This window comes from Nicotiana tomentosiformis, chromosome 1 (assembly GCF_000390325.3).
Source record: "Nicotiana tomentosiformis chromosome 1, ASM39032v3, whole genome shotgun sequence".
Taxonomy (NCBI): Eukaryota; Viridiplantae; Streptophyta; class Magnoliopsida; order Solanales; family Solanaceae; genus Nicotiana; species Nicotiana tomentosiformis.
In genome coordinates, this window is record NC_090812.1 from 49,509,267 (window position 1) to 49,529,695 (window position 20,429).

Here is a 20,429-nt window from a genome sequence, read left to right on the forward strand (position 1 = left end):
GTCCTTCAACGTGTTAAGTTTTACAGGTGGTTGTGGCGCTACGTGCGAGGCTTGACGGCCACCGTAATTTGATTTATTTGGAAGTATTCAGTTATTATGGCCTATTATGAGTAGATAGATCCCAGAAGGTACATAGTGGTTTAGACCACTACGTGGGGTTGTATTTTCTACGGTTATGGGAATTCAGTCACGTGTGGCAATGGTTCTCCTGGATTGGGTTAAATGAAAGGTTTCTATATGATGAAGTGTATACCCTATTGGTGGTTCGGGAGTTATGATGAAATTTTTGTACTCTTGCGTATTGGTATGTTAGGTGTAGTGAGCGGCATGGGAATTGGAAAGTTGAGGATCAATATTGCAGTTGAGGTCGACAGGGATGTCACGAGCTCGGATGAGCAGGGAAGGATTCAGATGTTTAGAGTAAGCCGGTCTCGTCTTTAGCGTCACCTGGGATCAGTGTCCTGCGTGAGAGGCTTTGTGTACTGATTTACGGATTTTTGATTGGCCTTACAGCATTAATGTGGCCGGTAGTATGGAGGTGCAAACTTGTTACCTGGTGCGGAAGGTCGTGTGAGTGCATCCCACGGGAATATTGTATAAGTGTGACATATAGTCACCTGATTGATTAAAGATTTAAAACCAAGTATGAAGATTATGGTACTATCGCTAATGTGAGAATTTATGCCAGAAAGGCGCTCAGTTCATTTAATTGTGGGTTGTGGAAGTTTGTTTCGGAATCGATGGTTGTTCTTGCATGTCACGGGAAAATGGTCATTGTGGATCCTTGAGAGGTTATTTGCCCAAGCATGGTATGATCAGGATCGGTTTGACGTCTGCTCATGGGTCCAAATGTGGATGTGTACTCTATACCAGCCTGTGTTTGTTCATTCAGCATAGCATTCCTTATGGAAGAGTATTTGGGCATGTGGCATTAATTTTATCGCCGGCTATTTCATTAATTACCCTATTGTGCCATATGGGTTGTGAGACGGCTTAATTATTCGTACAATGTGTTGAGGTCCCGCGTAGCGGCGATATTATGTGAGCAGGATGGCTCTCGAGATGCAGATCATATATCGCACCTTAGTCGTGCTTGAGTTTTATAGCGTATGACGCTACCTGTCTCCCCAGGATTTGTATTATGCACTTGGCGTGCTTATGGTTGATATTCGGGCATTTCATGAGTATAAGCGTTTCGGCACGATGTGTGTTTTCTTTAGATTATTATGGTTGGATCGAGTGGCACGCCGCCACGGATATGTTGTTTGGATCGGGTGGCACGCCGCCACTAGTATCATGGTTGTATAGGGTTGCACGCCGCAACAGTATCATGTGTGGATCGGGTTGCACGCCGCAACAATATGTTATTGAGTACAGTTTCCCATAGCTATTATTATGTGTTTTGCTTCTCGCTTCCTGAGGATGGTTCATAACATCTTTTCAGTTGTTTAAATTAGTTGCGTGGGTTGAGTAGTTCTTTCCAGAGTTCGTTTTCCTTATGTATCACATTTGAGTTTGTAGCTTGTTGGCACATTGTGGCATCATGTGAGATTTTTGGCAGTATATGAGGTGGTTTATTGCTTGAGCAGCCTATACCGGGTGAAACGAGATTATTGGACTTGGGATTAGTGCAATCAGATTTATATGAAGCATATTAAAAAGCAAATATCATTATTTGGTTCATAATAAGATAATGGCTCTTGTCAAGAGGAGAAAAACTCAATGATTTGTTGATTCAGCAATTGGTCATGAATGTTTACACATCTCTTCCGTCGTCGCTGCATTGCAAGAATTGGAACAAGACTTATATGTGTTTTGATGTATGTTGTCGGCATCAGATTCGTGAAATTCCGGCTATTGTTATCGGAGGATATTACTTTGGTCATGTGACTTATGCGGTGCATGGTGTGAATTCAGCAGAGGTATGCAATCTCGTATTGGTGCATCGTGGAGTGATTGATACGGTGTTTGTATGTTGGAAACAAGCCTATTAGAGAATTTCAGATGTTGGAATTTGGCTCTAAGGCTTATTTGACTAAATAAAAGGGAGGATCTTCAAACTGGCTCAAGCTAATGTGCTCAACTGGGTTGTGGTAGCACGGTTAGGTGCACGAGGTGCTAAACAATAATTTTGGACAACTCCGGAACAGTTCTTAGCACGTTCGAGGACGAATGTATGTTTAAGTGGGAGAGAATGTAACGACCCGACTGGGTTTTTTTTAACTCTAGCGTGTCGTTTGGCAGTTTGAGGCCCTGAGCAGCTTCACTTCAGGTATTACGACTTGTACGCGTGGTCGGAATTTAATTTCTGAAAGTTCGGACTTGATTTGGAAAGAAAATTCACATTTCGGAAGCTTTAAGTTGGAAAGAGTGACTAAGGTGTGATTTTTGAGTAAATGACCTCGGAATCGGGATTTAAAGGTTCCAACAGGTTCGTATGATGATTTTAGACTTGGGCGTATGTTCGGATCGGGTTTTGGATGACCCGAGAGCGTTTCAGCGCCTATTATGGAAGTTGGCATTTTGAAAGAAATCATTAATTTAAGTTGAAGTGCATTTCAATGTTATCAATGTCCGTTTGGGATTCCGAGTCTGGGAATAGCTCCGTATGGTGATTCCGGTATTGGGAGCGCGTCCGGAAGTGGATTTGGAGGTTCGTAGGTCATTTAGGGGGTCATTTGGTGAAAGTTAGAAATTTGAAAGTTTTTGGAGAGTTTGACCGGGAGTGGACTTTTTGATATCGGTGTCGGATTCTGATTTCGGAAGCTGGAATAGGTCTATAATGCCAATTATGACTTGTGTGCAAAAGTTGAGGTCAATTGGACGTGATTTGGTAGGTTTCGGCATCAATTGTAGGAGTTTGAAGTTCTAAAGTTCATTGAGTTTGAATTGGAGGGTGATTCGTAGTTTCAATGTTGTTGGATGTGATTTAAAGGCTCGACTAAGTTTGTAATGTGTTTTGGGACGTGTTGGTATAATTGGTTGAGGTCCCGAGGGCCTCGGGTGGATTCTGGATGGTTAACGGATCGAGTTTGGAATTGGAAGAAAAAATGGGGCAGTTGATATCTGGTGTGATCGCACCTGTGCAAAAATGGACGCAGGTGCGAGCCAATGGTCGCAGGTGTGGTTTGGGAAAAGCTGGGCATTGACCGCATGTGCGAAGGGTTGATCGTACCTCGAGGTCGCAGATGCTGAGGTGCGTCGCAGGTGCGAGAGTGAGAAAAGAGTCTTGGAGCGCAGGTGCGAGGGGATGTCCGCACCTGCGAAGGCGCAGATGCGAAAGGAAAAGAGCAGGTGCGGAGTCGTGCTAGGCAGAGGGAATGCGCAGGTGCGAGGTTTTGGCCACACCTGCGAGACCGTAGATGCGGCGAAGAGGCCGCAGGTGCGAAAGTCGGGCTGGGCAGAATGCTTTTAAGCGGGGTTTGGGTTCATTTCACCCATTTTTCATTTTGGTTGGGCCATTAATAGAGCTTTTGAAGAGGAGATTTCATCATCTAATATGAGGTAAGTAACTCCCAACTATTTTGAGTCAAATACATGGTTTTTATGTGGATTCAAGCATGGAAATTTGGTAGAAATTTGAGATTTTGAAGAAAAACCTAGAAATTGGTATTCTTTGATTTTGATCACGAATTTGAGCATGAAATTGAGAAATAATTATATATTTGAGTTCGTAGTGCTATGAGTAGTGTTTGTCTTCGAAAATTTTCGGAATCCGGGCACATGGGCCCGAGGGTTGCTTTATCGATTTTTCGAGCGGAGTTGAAAATTGTTATAAATTGATTAATTATGAGTATTAGAGTACATTTTGATTGGGTTGCATCTTAAATGACTAGTTTGGAGCGTCGGGCATCGGTTTGAGGTGTTAGAGAGGCTTTGGAGCCGGTTATGGAATTTCGGAGCGAGGTAAGTCTCCTGTCTAACTCTGTGAAGGGAAAATTATCCCTAGGTGTGGTATATTGATGTGTGCTACTTGTCGTGGGGGCTACGTACGCGCGAGGTGACGAAAGCCCGTACGTAGCTACATTCATGTTATTGTCCAGGTAGTCTTAGGTTCACATCATGATGTAGCTGCACTATTTGAGCATTTTCTCGCCTATTAAATTCCGCTGCTTTACACTTCTAGTTGAGACTAGACTTGCTATTGTAGAGATTTCACGAGTTCATGATTAGTCACCGAATAACTTTATTCCCCTTACGGCATATTTTCATGATATATATATATATATATATATACACACACACACACACACACACTTCATTGAAAGGTTTTTGGTTAAAAGAAATTACAACTCACACGTTTATTTGTGAGTGGGGTCAAAGACCCGTCAAAACTTTTTATTCTAATGGGATCGGGCCGTTCGCCTCGGCAGGATTTATGTACCACACTCTCTGGGGAGCGGGTCGTTCGCCTAGGCAGTTTAATAGATGCATCTATGGTTCGTGTCGTTCAACCCTCGGCAGTGCACAATTTAAATTTTATGTTGGAGCGGGTCGTACGCCTCGGCATTTCCTATATCATATCCTCATGGAATCGTGCGTAATATTTAGCAAGAAGCCAGAGTATCTGTAAGTTTTCTCGATTTGGGTTATGAAAATCTATCTGATGAGATCCACTATATTCATATATATGCTCCGGTTAAGGAGGGAATTTCTAATGGAGAGCTTGAGTTCCTCGTTAAGAGGGGTATTGATACCACATGATCTATACTTGTTTATCTCACTTATTTACGCTGCCTCATATTTACTTACCTCTTTACTGTACATGATATTATTGGACCACTAGTAAGTGTCGATGTCGATCCCTCGTCACTACTCCTCCGGGGTTAGGCAAGATACTTACTGGGTACACGTTGATTACGTACTCATACTACACATGCTGCACACTTTTGTGCAGGCACATATGTGACTTGTGGTTTGGTGAGAGCAGAGCCGTGTATGCATGCGGGGACTTACGTGAGCTGCATTCCATATTACGACCCGCAACCGGCAGAGTCTCCTTCAGTGGTATTTATATTTTTCCTGTCCAAATTTGTATTCCGGACAGATGCTGTATTTTATTTTATATTCTTAATTGATGCTCATGCACTTGTTACACCGGGTTTTGGGGTGATTATGGGTTATTCTATACTGAAATTGTTAAAAATATTATTATTTACTCTGAAAATCCCATCTTTTACTATTTAATTTAAGGAAATATGATTTTAAAAATATTAAATAAGAACCAAATCAATATTTATTTTTGGCTTGCCTGACAGCGGCGTCTGGCGCCATCACGATCTTTAATGGAGTTTGGGTTGTGACATAGGGTTTGCTATTCGTGGCATCAATCCTGCATCTGTTCCCTCAACCAGGCTTTCTGTAAGTCTTGCTCAAGAACGGATTTTGAGTGCTTCTTCCTCCAAGAGAAAAACTATTGAAGCCCGTGGGTCTGATGATGAAAAGGATGCCGAAAAAGGTTCCTTAGTGAGAAAACCGCGTGTCAGAAGACTTGTGATTTTAGATGATGAAACCCATGTATCTTATGACCCCCCCCAGCCCGAGAATGCTCCTTTAGAAATTTATGATGAAGATGCTGGTAACTCAGCCACCCCTCCCCCCAAAGTCATGTTGAAAGGTTATTCACCCATGGATTTGAGGGCGAGGAAGGCCTCGAGCCTGTTTCTGAAGAACTACCTCTCGCTTCCCTTTCAGTTTTACCCACTGTTAACCTCCTTGTGTCTTTACATGGTGTTCCTCCAATGGTTGCTCCCGCTATTGCTCCTCATGTAGAAGCTTAGCCTTCTAGCAGCAGGCGGGATATGAAAAAAGTTGTTATTGAAATCCCCGAAGGTGGGAATTTGTTGAGAAAATCTGGGCAAAGATGATGTATGGTTGAAATCGTTTTTAAGACCCGTGAAAAAGAAGAAGTTGGAGGGTGACATTTAAGGGTGTCTAACGGGCCGGGTTGACCCGGTTCCGGACCGGCCCAGACAGTTTATAGACCGGACCGGACCACTCTGGTAGGTAGGGGCAGGGCTGGGTTGAGACGGGAAATAGATTGTGCCGGGTAGGTTCGAAGTACTGGTTAACCGGACCGGTCAAAACCGGTACTGTCAGGTCAAAGTCGAACCGGTTAACCGGACCGGCCCAGACCGGTTCAACGATTATTTCAGATTTTTTTTAATTAAGTTGATCGTTGGCAACGGTCAGCTGCCATTTTGACCGTTGCCTAACGTCTATTTTGCAAGAATACCCTTTTTTGATCATTTTTTTCAAATATAACACTTTTAGTATTTACTAATTTAGCCCTTTGAAAAACTATAAATATACCCCCCTCTTCTTCATTTTTCACTCATCTCTCAATTCTCAAACCCAAATTCTCAATTGTCATTCTCTCATTCTTCACCTAAATTGCAATCAACTATTTGGCTCTCATTTTTTTTGGAATTTTATTTATGGTATTATTTGAAGTTTGAACTTTGAACAATTGACGTTTCTTCGTGGTAACATCAGAGTTGCGAAATTCAATTTCAAGACTTCAAAAATCATCAAGTGTTCAATTTATTGCAGAATTCGGTGTACTCGCTCCAACTCTTTCTCTTATTTACTATTTTATTTGCATATTTAATTTTTATTAATAGTTAAATTTTCACAATATGTTTAATGCTGCAAAAAGAGTTTGTAATAATGTTGGTAATCGAGGAAATAGAAAAATAGGTACTACTTACACCTAGTAGTGTTAGAGTTGGTAGCAGGGGTGGTAGTCGTCATGCTAGTAGTAGACCACTTATGGCCCCGACTAGTAATCGGAGAAGGAGAAGTAAAGTTTGGAAATATTTTGAGAAAATAGAGAATTCTGATAGAGTTAGATGCAAAATTTGTAAATGTGATTTTAAACATAAGACTGGAGAAAGTTTAGGGGAGGACTGGGATACTTAGTAGACATATGAGAATTACTCATCCTATAGAATGGGGCTCTGATTTAGATGAAAATCAAGGAACTCTAAACCCTAGTACTGGAGGACTTATGAAATATGATAAAATGAAGGATCGTGAGGAGTTAGCAAAAATGATTGCTTTGGGTTGTCTACCTTTTTCTTTTGCTTCTTCATCATATCCTATTATGTATATTCAAAGGATTTATAATCATTTATTTAAAGATATCCCTAGAAGTACTTGTAGATCCGATATCTTTAGACTTCATGGACAATATCAGACATACATGTGTTATTTGTTTGACCATCTTCCTTGTAGAGTTTTCTTAACTCTGATATTTGCCATGCTGTTAATGGAAATGATTATTTGACAATTACATGTCATTGGATAGATAATAATTATTGTATGCAAAAACGTATTATCGCTTTTAAATATGATGAAGATCAAAGTCATACTGCTATTTTTATAAGTACTACTATTTGCGAAGTTGTTGCATTTTATAATCTTAATAAAAAAGTATTGTGTGTATCTTTTGATAACGCTTCTAACAATAATGCCGCTATTTCAATATTAAGACTGCATTTGAAACCACCACTTGACGAAATCTTTCATGTTAGGTGTGCATGTCATGTTTATAATTTAATTATTAAAAGTGGCCTTGATTTATTTTCGACTGAGATTACTCATGTTAGAAGAGCAGTTGGTGTTATTCAAGAAAATAATAGACAATCTAGAATTAGGAAATTTAAGGCTAAGTGTACTGAGCATAACCTTAACCCCATATTCATGCCAGATGAAATTATTACTAGATGGAATTATACATACTTATTTTTAAAATGTTGCTACAAATATAGATTGCCGATAACTAAAGTTGCTAATGCGCATTGTACTGATCCAAACCGTATGTTAACAACTAATACTTGGGAGGCCATTAATGATGTTGTTAAATTTTTACATAAATTTCATACAGCTACTGTTGAATTTTCTGGAGTATATTACCCTACTGTTACTATGGCTTTAGATTGGAACGAATAAATCAGGGACGTGAAGATGTTGATAAACCAGAAGACGAAGAACTTGGAGATATATTAACACATGGTAACCCATCTGAATTTAACACTCGAGAAGATGGCCAAGAAATTCATATTGATTATGAAGAACTTACTAAGGCAATATAAAACTTTTGAAGTACTTGATTTATATTTAATAATTAAACTTTGAATTTACTCTTTTTTCTTTAATTTAGTTGTTGTAAAATGTAAACTTTAATTTGCAAGTTTGAATTAAAAAAAGAACTTGCAAATTATAAGTTCAATTTTTTTCCATCTTCATTATATTCTATTATCTTAAATTCTTAATGAAATATTTAAATATAAGGATTTTAAAGCCTTTGAAATTTATGCAAACACTCTTTTTATAAGATTATTTTTATGTTTTATATTTTTACTTTATCTTAATATAAATTACGATAGTTATACTTAATCTTCAAAAAAAATTAAATAAAACATGCTCGGCCCCTTAGGCCCGAAACCGTTCCGGTTCAATAATTCATCGCAGGGGCTAAGAACCAGAAAACCCGGTATTAAAAAATCGGTAATCGGCCCGGTCTGGAGACTGGCCGGTCTCCTTTTCCAAAAGCCCGGACCGTACCAGACCGGCCCCTTGACACCCATAGTCACAGTTTCTTGACTTTAATGAATGACATCGTTCATTCCTCTCTTAAGGTATAACTTTACTTATATTTGCTTCATTTATTTTCCTCATTCGTAACTCTTCTTCTTTTGCCTTTTTTATAGATTAATTTGATAGGCACTGAGCTTATGAAAAGGATCTCTTGGACTGACCAGCAATTAATTGAGTTGTGCACCATGGCTGATAACCGGAGAGAACAATTTGAAGGTATTCAGTTGGAGAAGGACGTTCTTGCAGAGGAAAAAGGAGCTTTGGAACAACAACTGAGGATGGTCTCCGCTGAGTTAGCGGTTCTAATAGCTTCTTCTAGTCAAGTTGAGAAAGATAAGGATAGACTGGAATCCTCTTTTGTTGAACAACTTTCTAAGACTACTAAAGAGATAAGGAGTTTGAAATAGCTCCTAAATCAAAAAGAGGTTTACGCGGGTGATCTGGTTCAGACGTTTACCCAAGCTCAAGAATACCTTCGTGCCTCTATAAATAAAGTTCAGTTCCTTGAAAGTTCTCTTGCTCCTTTGAAGACTGCTTATGAAGCCTCAGAGGCAGAAAATGAAGAATTGAAAGCTGAGATCGAGTAGTGGGAGAAGGACTATAAAGCCCTTGAAGATAAGTCATCACTGGGTGTTAGCTGGTCTTTTTTGAACACTCGCCTCGAGACTTTAACTGAAACCAACCATGAGGGTTTTGACCTTAACGCTGAGATTGCTAAGGCCAGGGAAATAATTGAACAGACTCAGCAACGTTAAAGCTTTTCCACACCTGAAGACAAAGGTTCTAAGGGTGATGGAGATAGTCTGGCTCCTGGTGAAGCTGATGTTCAACCCTCTTCTCCTCAAGTCGATCCTTCTTCTCATGTTGATGATGCTCCTTAGCTTTTCTCTTTTCGAGACTTTTGTGTTGAAAGTGTTTGTTTGTTGGTTTTTGTTTAAAACTCCCTCGTATTTTTTGGACAACTTTTTGGAAGGTTTTACTGCCCCTATCATTTTTGGGGTTATGATATAAATACCGCCCATGTTCTTTGGGGATATGATATAAATATCGCACTTGTTCTTTGGGGTTAAGATATAAATATCTTTATTGATTTTGCCGTATATTATGCTTTCTGCCCTTTTAATATTTGAGCTTTCTCTTGCACTTAAACTGCTTTAATAGACCGTGACTTCGATGTACACGGGTTTTTATAAAAGAGGGTCTTTTTATATTAACGAATGAATATGACGTCTCATCTTCATATTGGTGCAAGTATATGAAACATGAAATAGATATGAAAAGAGAAATAATTTGAAGAAGTTTTATGTTTTGAACTCTCAAATGAATAAATTATGTACATCATTTTTATAACTATTCATACAACATTTTCATAACTGCTTTCATTGTAGCAAGTTTACAAATTCGGGTCTATTTTCCCACAACTAAATTTATGGCCTTAACCTAGAAGCTCGTGGTAATATCTTGCATCATTTTTTCGAGTTTGAACTCCTTTGAAAACTTTTCAAGGGTTTCTTCAAGGTTTTGATTCAACTGTACTATGCCCTTGGTATACATCTTTCTTCCTTGTGTAACCTTCTATATGCATAGTCCCCCTAGTGTTAGAGCATTGAAGTATTAAATCTCGAACACTAGATCAACTCCTTTCTTTTAGTCTTTTTTCCTGAAAAGGAAAATGCAAAACGGGACTCGGAGATAACTTTTTAGATGATGACTGCATAACCCTTTTTCCATCAGAAAAGTTGTAACTTAGACAGAAAATATTTCAGTATTTTGCGTGTCTTTCGGGTTTAATATCATCATTTGGTACGGGCCAGCTTTTTGCTTATCATCTAAAATGGTTAGTACAATTCAAATGAACGAAACAAAATCAAACTTTGTGTGATACCTGACCGTGGGTATTAACCTCGTTTAGAAGTAATACTTCTTCAAATGGACTGCATTCTAGTTTGATGGTAACACCTTGCCATCAATGGTTTCCAACTCATATGCTCCCTTTCGAGCGATGCCTCTAAAGATATATGGGCCTTCCCAATTTGGACTTAATTTTCCTGCATTTGCCACTTTTGTTGACTGGAACACCCTTTTGAAGACAAAGTCCCCAATCTTGAAATACCACAAATTGACTTTCCTGTTATAATATTGTTCAATCATTTGCTTTTGAACCTCCATTCGAATTAATGTTGCTTCTCTCCTTTCTTTTATCAAATCCAAATTTACCCACAACTCTTCCTCATTTGCTGATTCAGTGGCATGCGTGTACCTCGTACTTGGTTCACCTATCTCTACCCGAATCAAAACTTCTGCTCCGTATACAAGTGAAAATGGAGTCTCACCCGTACTAGTTTTTGTCGTTGTTCGGTAAGCCCATAACACCCTTGGTAATAGCTCTGGCCATTTGCCTTTTGATTCTTCCAACCTCTTCTTTAAGTTATTGATGATAACCTTATTTGTCGATTCAGCTTGTCCGTTGGCCGCTGGGTGATAAGGTGCGGAAGTAATTTATTTAATCTGCCAACTTTGGAAGAATTATGTGACTTTCGCGCCTATGAATTGTGGTCCATTGACTCATACAATCTCCTTTGGAACTCCAAATCGGCATATAATATTTCGCCAAATGAAATCCATAATTTCTTTTTCTCGCACCTATTTAAAATCACTTGTTTCTACCCATTTGGAGAAATAATTTGTTAAAACTAACAGAAACTGTACCTTTCCTTTACATTGAGGCAACGACCATACGATGTCCATGTCCCATTTTATGAAGGGCCACGGTGAAATAACTGAATGCAACAGCTCCGCCGGTCGATGCATGCTATTGGCATATCGTTGACATTTATCGCACATGCCTACAAAGTTTTCTGCTTGTTCTTCCATTTTTGGCCAATAATATCCTACCCTTATTAATGTTTTCACCATCGATCTTCCCCCCCCCCCCCCCGCGTGATTGCCTCAATGCCCCTCATGTACTTCTCTCATTACATACTCCGTTTATGATGGTCTGAGTCACCGTTCTAAAGGTCCACCAAACATTTTACGATATAACTTTCCATGAATTAAGCAGTACCAGGCAGCTTTCAGCCGTAACAATTGGGATTTCTTTTATCTTCAAGGAAGATACCATACTGCAAAAAATTCACAAATTCATTTCTCCAATCCCAAGTTAAATTATTGAAATTTACCTCACTCTTGGTTTGATCGAGTACTGAATGAAACAAATGTATCACAATGGCATTTTCTGTATTTGTTGTATCTGCGACAGATACGAGATTTGCCAATGCGCCTGCTTCTATATTTTCCTCCCTGGGTATTTGCACAGCTTTCCATATCTGAAATTGTCTAAGCAATTCTCGTACCTTTTCGAGGTATTGCTGCATTCACGTCTCTCTAGCCATGTAAGTCCCCTGTATTTGATTAACTACCAGTTGCGAGTCACTTTTGATCACAATTTGTTTGATACCAAGTTCTCGTACCAGTTCCAAGCCTGCAATCACAGCTTCATACTCTACCTCATTGTTAATGATTGGATAATATTTTATTGCATGTCTTATGATTTCACCTGAGGGTGGAATTAGAATAATACCTAAACCCACTCCTTTAACATTTGAGGAACTGTCGGTAAATAGGGTCTAAGTCCCCGGATTAGCTCCGATGAACACTTGTAGTTCTTATCTGCTTTAGGAACTAAGTTCGTGCTAAAATTTGCTACAAAATCTTCTAACACGTGCGATTTTATTGCAGTTCTAGGCTGATATATGATATCATACTCACTGAGTTCTATTGCCCATTTAGCTAATCTACCTGATAATTCATGTTTATGCATTATGTTTCTTAGTGGGAAAGCAGTTATAACAGAAATAGGATGACACTGAAAACAAGATCGTAACTTTCTTGATTCCATAACTAAAGCTAAAGCAAGCTTTTCTAGGTGTGGATAACGTGTCTCAGCATCTAGTAAGACTTACAAACGTAATAAATTAGGGATTGTTTACCTTTATCTTCACTTACCAACACCGCACTTACCGCTACTTCTGACACAACAAGGTAAATGAGCAATCTTTCATCGTCTTTTGGTTTGGCTAACAGAGGCGGATTTTATAGATACGTCTTTAGGTCCTTGAGAGCTTGTTGGAACTCGTCAGTCCATTCAAACTGATTTTGCTCTTTCAGCACTGAAAAGAATTTAAAATTTTTTTCTGATGACTTTGATATAAATCTTCCCAGAGCTGCTATCCTGGCTGTTAATCTCTGCACTTCTTTCTTGCTCGTGAGTATATATGGTATTTCTTAAGTAGCTTTGATCTGTGCGGGATTCACTTCAATACCTTTGTTAGAAATAAGAAAACCTAAAAACTTACATGAAGCCACGCCAAAAACGCACTTTTTCGGGTTTAACTTCATATTATACTTGCAGAGAATCTCAAAGGTGTCACACAAGTGTTGAAAATGATCCTCCGCATGTGTTGACTTAACCAACATATCGTCTCTGTAGACTTCCATGATTTTTCCCAAGTGTTCTTGAAATATTTTAGTCATTACCTCCGGTGATATACCTATCATATCTGAGTACAACCAAGCAAAGCAATCTGTGTTAGCACGTAAAAATTTAATTAACTTACCTTTCATCTTTGGGCTCAAATTTGCTTCAATGTAAACTTTTTTTCTCTGGCCAGTGGACAAATAATATTACAGCTTCAAGTTCCTCGGCGGTTGTTTTAATGTTCTCATTTTCCTCTAGCTCTTGAATCACATCGGGTCTCGAGTCGACATCGGTTTTCCCTTGAGTGTTTTCAGTTGAGGTTTTAACAGTAGTGTCCTCAACTTAATTATATAATTGCTATTTCGCATCTGTATCATTGGCTATTGTGCTTGCAATCACCACCGAGTTGATACTTCGTGAAGCTTGTTGATCTCCGCAGATTCGACGGATTCCCTACTGTGAAGGAAATTTAATGACTTGATGCAATGTGGATGGGACAACGTCCATATCATGAATCCACGGTCTTCCTAGAATTATATTATAGGACATGTCCGCGTCTATCACCTGGAACTTTGCATCCTTGATGACTCCTTCTGCAAATGTGGTAAGAACAACTTCCCCTTTCGTAACAATGCTTGAATTATCAAACACAAACAAGGTTCAGGCTTTTGGTATGACCTTATCATTAGCTTGGTATTACCACCCTCATTAAAATGATGTTCATTGAGCTACCTGGATCAATCAAAACTTATTTTACATTAGTATCATGTACAAGTAAGGATATTACTAGTGCATCGTTGTAAGGAATCATCAAGCCATCCGCGTTTTCATCGTCGAATGTTATACTTTCGCCATCCAAGACTTGGCGAACTCTCTTTCCGTGAGTAACAATGACTTTTGATGTCTTTTTTGCGGCTGTATATGTTACCCCATTGACCTCATCTCCTCTAGTTATCACGTTGACTGTTCTTTTTAGTGATGGAGGATTTGGGGGTTCATGTCTGTTCTTCATGTATGATATTCTCCATTTCTCACTAAACAAATCAATAAGATTCATTTATAAAAGCACATTCTAGACTTGATTCATTATGAAACTCGCACCAGAAATCTGGGTTTCTTTTGTTCGGATCTGACTCATTTCTTTTGGCCATTGCACCTTATCTCACATACCTCTTAAAACAGCCACTAATTCAGAGATGCTAATGTTAAAGTTGTACTCCCCTATTCTTTCTTGCGTACTGGAATCATTGCTTCGGGCATCTCGCTCATTGTTTAACCTGGATGAAGAACTCGCATCTTTTTGCCTTGATCTTGAATCAAATCGTGCATTCTCCTATTTAGATCGAGAGTCTCGCCCCGCATGTCTCGTGTACGGCTCGTACTTGTTTTTACCGGACCTTCTTTATGATTCTGAGCGTCTCGAACCTGGTCTTTCTTCGGCCCTTGGCTGTGCGGCCGTATCTTCTTCTATCCGCAGCTTCGTACTGTATCTATTGTACATATCGTTCTAAGTTGTTGCAGGAAATTATCGCAAACATTCTTTCAACCTACTCGTGGCTTCTGAACTTTTCTCGTTCAAGTTGCTCGCGAATGCCATAACCGCCCAGTTATCAAGTACTCGAGGCAACATCATCATCTCCCGCTGAATCTATCTATGAATTCCCTGAGCAATTCTATACTCCCTTGTTTAACCTTAAAGATGTCTTCCATCCCTTTTTCAACTTTTTGAGCTCCCGAATGTGCTTTTATAAATGAATCTGCAAGTTCAGCAAAAAAATCAATAGAAATTTCAGGTAAAAGAGAATACCACGTTAACGCTCCTTTTGTGAGTGTTTCGCCAAACTTTTTAACCAAAACTAATTTAATTTCCTGCTTGGTTAAAACATTGCCTTTCACCCTGGTAGTGAACGTGGTTACGTGATCTTGAGGGTCAGTTGTTCTGTCATATTTGGGAATATCAGGCATTTTAAACTTTTTGGGAATTGGTAAAGGTGCTACACTTGGCTTTCAGGGGTGTTGTGAATACTTGTCAACATCCACACATTTGATCACGGGAAGCACGCCAAGTATTTGCTCTATACGATCGTTTTGCTCCTTCAACTGTTTTTTGCAAAGTTAGCACTAAACTTCATAAATTAGAATTATTTGGTGTACCTGACTCTCCATCACGAGATTCATTGGGAATTTCTCCACTTCCAGAGTTATCAAGCCCTGCACGCGGGTTCTCTAAAGTTGTTATATTAACTGGTAGAGGAGTTTGCACTGCATTGGATAGTCCTCTGACAAAAGCCTGCAGTGCACTCACTGTTCACGTGTTCTGTAATCAATTGCTTTAGAGCATCCTGCTCCACGATTTGGTCATCTCCCTACTGATCATCAGCGCGCGAAGCAGACCTTTCAGATGAACTTCCGCGGGATTGCTGAGGGGATCCTGTAGGTGTGTGGTGTGGTGGAGTTCCACCTTGTTGGTTCAGCTGGTTGTTCTCGTTAATGGTTGACATACTTGGTCGTTAAAAATAAAGTTTGGAAAGTGAACAGATTATCAAATTCCTGACAACAGAACCAATTTGTTTAACCCAAAAATAGATTTCTCGACAAAGTCAAAATCTAGAAGAAATCGGGTGACTGATAACCAAGATTTACTTCTCTTTCCCAATAATTTGAAGAATAAATCAAGGAATGGAAATAATTGATAAAATAAGAAACAGATTGATAATCACTCCCAAAATTATGGTTTAGAACTTTGAGAATAAAATAAATAATGATTGCATAAATTTGAATAAATATCCGATGATATTACAAAATGAGGTTTTAGTCTTTATATAGGAGCATACAATTGTAACAGTTTCCTTACTTAATTTTGGCTCACTAATGGCATTAATTTCCTTGATCACCCATTACTATATACAATTGTAACTAAAGTATTTATGGCTAAAGATTTTCTGTAACCGTATCGGTTTTTTTTCCTTATTTATGACAGGTTCATGCATCTTTCCTTCTTAACGACCTTTATTAATTCCTCTCATGTTTCTCCTTTTACAGCTGTTAGGTTCGGCTCTTTCTCAGTGTAAGCCCGAGGGTGTTCCTCTCGTGTCTTTTTCGCATTCTTTAACTCGTCTAATTAGGAATGCCACTTGTCGCTATATTGATGGTCCACGTACCATGCCCTGTCACCTCGATGATAGACCACGTGTCATGCCTTTTTTCCACTAATACAGCTATGGAGGCTGAAATCAAGGCCTTGGAAGACAACAATACATGGGAGTTGGTTCCATTGCCACTAGGTAAGAAACCTATATGATGCAAATGGGTTTATAAGATCAAGTATAAAGCTTCTGGAGAAGTGGAGAGATTCAAGGCAAGGTTTGTAGCTAAGGGTTTCAATCAGAATGAAGGACTGGATTACAAGGAGACATTTTCACCTGTAGTCAAAATGGTGAATGTTAGAAGTGTTCTTTCCTTAGATGCATCTAGGCATTGGATCATTAACCAAATGGATGTGTACAATGATTTCTTACAAGGTGATCTCACTGAGTAGAACTATATGAGTTTTCCACAGGGTTTCAGTAAGCCTAGAGATACATCATTGGTTTTTAGATTACATAAATCACTTTATGGTCTTAAACAAGCTTCTAGACAATGGAATCTTAAATTGACCTCTGCTCTCATTGCCTCAGGCTTTCACCAAAGCCATCTAGACTATTCTTTATTCACCAAACGACTGCATGATCACATAGTGGTAGTTCTAGTGTATGTCGATGACCTGCTCATCACTGGTGATGATATGTCCTTGATTCAGACTACTAAGGGTAATTTGCAGCAGAATTTCAAAATCAAAGACTTGGGGGAGCTCAAGTATTTCTTGGGTATCGAGTTTGCCAGGAATGCTGAAGGGATTTTGATGCATCAGAGGAAGTACTCACTTGAGATTATTGCAGATTTGGGTTTGTCTGGTGCTAAGCCTGTAGCTTCTCCCATGGAACCTAATTTGAAGTTGACAAGTTGTGAATTTGATGCTCATATAGGTATCACTGATGATACACATCTTGATGATCATGGACCTTATCAAAGGCTTCTGGGCAGGCTATTTTATCTTGTTGTACTAGGTCAGACATTTCGTTTGATGTTCAATGCCTTAGCCAATTTATGCACAAACCTAAAGTGTCCCACATGAAAGCTTCTTTATGTGTAGTCAGGTACATTAAACAATGTCCTGGGTTGGGTATTTTGCTTAAGTTTTATTGTTATGAGTCTTTGTCAGCCTTCTGTTTATGTGAATTGGGCTGCATGCCCCAATTCTAGGAAGTCTGTCACATGCTATATTGTTAAATTTGGTGATTTCGTCATCTCTTGGAAATCCAAGAAGCAATCTACTATTTCTCAAAGCTCTGCTGAGGCTGAGTATCGCAGCCTAGCCTCTATTGTTGCTGAAGTGGTGTGGATCTTTGGCCTATTCAAGGAGTTGGGTGTTCCTCACTATTCCTCTGTACTTGTCTATTGTGATAGCAAATCTGCTCTTCAGATTGTTGCAAACCCTGTGTTCCACGAGCGCACCAAATATATTGACATTGATTGTCACTTTATTCGCGAGAAGATTCAATAAGGTCTCATCTCTACTTTCTATTTGGCTTCAAGTGATCAGCAAGCAGATTTACTTACCAAAGGACTTGGCCGGGATCAGCATGACTACCTTGTATCCAAGCTAGGAATGAAGAACATCTTCATACCTCCTAGCTTAGAGGGGGGGGGGAGGGGGATGTAAATGATAGAATTACTTAACCATAGTTAGTTAAGTTAACTATAGTTTGTCAATTAGAGTTAGTTAGTTATATGTACAACTGTCAATTAGTTGTAGCGGTTAGTGGAGAAATACTACATAGATGGTGTTTGGATTGGCTTAAAAGCTGGTCAAACTAGCTTTTAAGCTCTTTTTAGCTTATTTGGGTGTTTGTTAAAGTAAAAAAGGTGCTTAAACGCACTTGGCTTTTAAGCCAAAAGGTCCAAAACAAGCCAAAAGCAATAAGTTGGACTACTCCAACTTATTATTTTTTTGGCTTAAAAGCCATTTTACTTTGACCAATAAATTTACCTTTTTATCCCTTATAATATTTTCTAATTCCAACAATACCCCTCACTAACAAAATCCCTAGACTCATCCGTCTTCTTTTCTTCCTCTCTACTACTATTTGGTTTCCTCTCTTCTTTCCTCTTCCTTTCCGCAATCTCTACATCACTTCTCTGTCTTTCTTTTTGAGATTTTTGTGGCATTACTTTCTTCTCATGATTTGAATTATGTGAAGTATTCAGAGTTGGTGATTAATTCAAGAAATCGAAATGAGTATTCTGAAGAAGCTTGTATGCATAATTAAGCTCCGTAGATAAATAGATGACCCACCTTTAGTAAAAAAAATTCTAATGAATGTAGATTCTCTCATTTGTTCTTCATTTACAAAAGGTTTCCATTACGTTGGCTTGGTGGGAAGTGAAACTTTTTGGAAAGCCACCAGTTAGTGCACTATTGTGTATATGAAATACTGGTTAGCATTAATCCATATGCATACTAATAGCAGAGAGCACTTAATAGTTTGAGCAACTTTATTTATAAATTAGTTAGATTTTTAAAATCAAATAACAGCTAGAACATAGCCACTTCAAATACATAATCTATATTTATTGGTAAAATGATATTCTTGCAATCAACGTAGAACTGAATGTGAATTGAATATAGAGTAATTTATTTGTATATGAGTAAATTCGAATTAGAAATCTTGAATAATCAGTTCCTCTATAGTAACTAACAATTTTAAGGATATTTTAGTCATTTTAATAGAAAAAATGCCTTTTCACCTACTTTTTTACCAAACATCTCAACAACTATTTTTCAGCTCCAGCACTTCTATCCAAACACTAACTGCTTATTTATAAAACCATCTCCTTAAATGTTACTTAAGTGCTAAAAGCTACTTAAATTCAGCCAATCCAAACGAGCTCATAATATACGACTAATAGTCTAGCTAGAAGCTTAATAAAAACAGTGAAAAATTTCTCAATCGCTCTTCTCTTCTTGTCATTACAATTTCTGCAATTCACAGATTCAACAGATGATCCAAACAGAGTATAAGGGAAAAAAATCAGGCTCCCATAGTTAAATACACAAAGTATTTCATCTCTAATAGTTTAAAGATTTTAAATGAGTAACTGATCAGACAATTCAACAAATATCAACATAGTGTATTGCTAGTTGCTACAAAACTTATAGCAGAAGACAGAGAGAGAAGGAGAAGCAAATTTTGGGAATTTTTCCCAGGTCCAGCTTCCTTCAACGATTAAAATTATTCTGTCTAGTTATGTCTTCGTATTATCCTTTAGTTTTAATAATAAGAAATAAAGAAATCAATAAATTATAATTTAACAATTATAGACGTTTGCTTCGTGCCTACATCTCCTCTACTCTATTATTGGTTGGTAGGGATTATGTCTCGTGTAAAAATTTTTCCGACTCTCCCCAAAATTAGCTGTGACTGTATTGTTGGGTACTTGGGTATATAGCGATTAGGGGCTATTAAAAATGTGAAACCAAGTCTGGTAAAATTAAAACTAAACTTTGGGGGGATCAACTGAAAATTCTATTTAAGTGGAGACTCTAACTATATTTTTCACTATCTTATGTAATAAGGGGGGAAAAAAATGAACAAAGCCCAATGTGAACTTGTGAAGCTCAATTTCACTGTGAAACACTTTTTTGGTACATCAACAAACTATCTTTATGCTAATAGGTCTTTTGCTTGCGTCTCCTTCTTTATTTTTCTTTTCTTTTCTTTTGCATGAGATTATAGAGTTGTAATTAATTTCTCTTGTACACTAATATATATAACTTCAGTGAAATCTAAACCTCCCTTTACTTTCATGTCCAACATAAAAAAAAAATCAATGAATCTTTAAAATATTTCATTAGGAGTACATGGCTATATTTTCCACTTATCTTACTTATGTTGATAAAAAATTCAAAGAAGTTTAGCGAATTAAACCTTTTCATGTTTAGTTATTGAAGAGAGTGGTACTTTAATTTTTTGAAAAATAGCCAATTCCAATAGAAGATAACTAATTAAGGAGGTGCGTCTTATATTTGAAGGGGAATGCAGCTTAAATATTGATGATATCGATACATTCTCCATCCAGTACAACTTTTGGCTTAATTGAATTTGATCATGCTTCTGGAGTGAGTTTCTTATATTCTTTTCACTTTTAGTTTGTAGAGTATCTTAATGTTTAGGGTTTTGATAGAGTAATTTGTTTCCCAATTATTCGTGTATTTTAATCTGCTACAATTAATTATTTTATCATAATTATA